This window comes from Scomber japonicus, chromosome 2 (assembly GCF_027409825.1).
Source record: "Scomber japonicus isolate fScoJap1 chromosome 2, fScoJap1.pri, whole genome shotgun sequence".
In the NCBI taxonomy this organism is placed as follows: domain Eukaryota; kingdom Metazoa; phylum Chordata; class Actinopteri; order Scombriformes; family Scombridae; genus Scomber; species Scomber japonicus.
Window position 1 is genome coordinate 34357592 of NC_070579.1, and position 2005 is coordinate 34359596.

Below are 2005 nucleotides of genomic sequence, written 5' to 3' on the forward strand. Positions count from 1 at the left end.
TCAGGCAGGATCACGCTTTCTTCAAGGAACACTGATGTGGCAATGATGTCTTTCACCATTACAACACCAACTTTCATCCCCTGAGTGAATGTGTCCTCATCATCAGTGGCCTACACAAGATATCAAAGAAGGCAAAAAATATATATTTTAACATCTTCATTTGTTCTTGCAGTAATGTTTCTATGATAGGATCTACAAGGGCCACAGAACAAAGTTTGGAGAAGCAGAGACATGTGTAAAGCAAAGCAGAGTGGTGAAAATATTGTAAATATAGCATACACTTCAACTGTTAATATTTGTTTTAGATGTCTGAAATACATTTAGTTGCTGACGCTGTCCACAGCAATACATTGCTTTGCTACTGGCACTGGTAGTTGCAACTTCTCCAAACAGTGGGCGTGCTGATCATCATCTACTGTCAGGCCTGGACTGGGACAAAAATTCAGGCCTGGACTTTTTGGTCCAGACCGGCCCACTGCAATCCGCACGCAGATACCTTGCCAACTCGCCCTCGTTGATGTGCATATAAACACATAAGCCCTTAATAACAGTAGTATACTGAACAATATCCCTTTATATTCTGGAGCCTTGAATAAAATAAATGATGACTACACACTATGTTGCTGACCTGCTCTTAAGAAGTTAGTTTAATAATGGAAGACAGTTGGATTTTAGTATTAAATGTGTCTGTATGTGGCTCACTGTGGCCACAAGGGTGCAGTATTTAAGTTCTGTTTGCATGGTTTTAGGCAGCACAACAGGTGTTTTAAACTGTTTTGTAAATATTCATCTTGTTCCAACAAATGGGGACACCACCCAAAGAAGAACAGTATTCAACATTGTTTATTTTAATACTCACTGGATCAAAGAATTCTGCCTGGTCCTTGAACACCAACAGAAGGAAAAGGAGGGAGAACAACACCTCAAACAAATTAACGCCTGTGAGTGAGAGAGAGACAGAGAGAGAGCATGGGACATGATTGAGTCACATCACAGCAGAAACTTGTATGCAAGTCCAATGAGATGGTATGCATCTGTTAGGACAGTGGTTCCCAACCTTTTTCTTAAGGGACCCATATTTTTACCACTGTAAACTTTGGTGACCCCCCCCCGATGAAAAATAAAATAAAATAAGGAACATAACATATATAAATATATATATTTATATTTACGCTTGTATCCATGCTCATCATAGAATCGCTTGCAGAGAGAGTTGGACTTTATATCCATGAGCTCATCCTCAGCCTGGAGGTGCTCCACATCTTCTTCTTTAGCGAGAAATGGGTCCATCACCCATGCGTCTTTTGAGACATGTTCATTAATATCAGAAAAACGCGAGTGCATATCCTCTTGAAGCTGCTCCATGTGGCGGGTGAATTGTCTGGCCAAAGCATCAGATAACTTCCCCCCTGATTGTTGTAGTAGCAAGGGAAACTGTTGCAGGTCCCCCTTTCCCAATGTATTCTTCCTGCACTCCACTTTGCGCACAAACGCATCCACTGCCTCTTTGCACTCCATTACGTTGGCATCCGCGCCCTGCATGCATTTGTTTGCCTCGTTGTACAGACTGAATATCTCCGCAAGATATGAAGTCTTAATGAGAAATTCGTCGGTCATTTCTTCGGATAGTTTCTGGTTATGAACGGCTAAGAATTCCCTTATTTGCTATTTAAGTTCCATGAAACGCACCAACACTCTGCCCCGGGAAAGCCAGCGCACTTCGGTGTGGAGGAGAAGTGTCTGGTGCGCCTCATCCTCACACAGCTGTGCAAAGATCCTTTTGTTGACCGGGCGAGCTTTAATAAAGTTGACTATTTTGACCACAGTCTTTAAGGTTACGTCCAGGTCTTCACAGAGGTGTTTGGCTGCCAGTGCATGTCTGTGTATCATACAGTGAAACACTAAGCAGTGCGGTGCCTTCTCCTTCAAACGGCTGTTGAAGCCCTTATTTTTTCCCATCATTGTGGCGGCTCCCTCTGTGCAGCATGTAACTATATTTTCATAG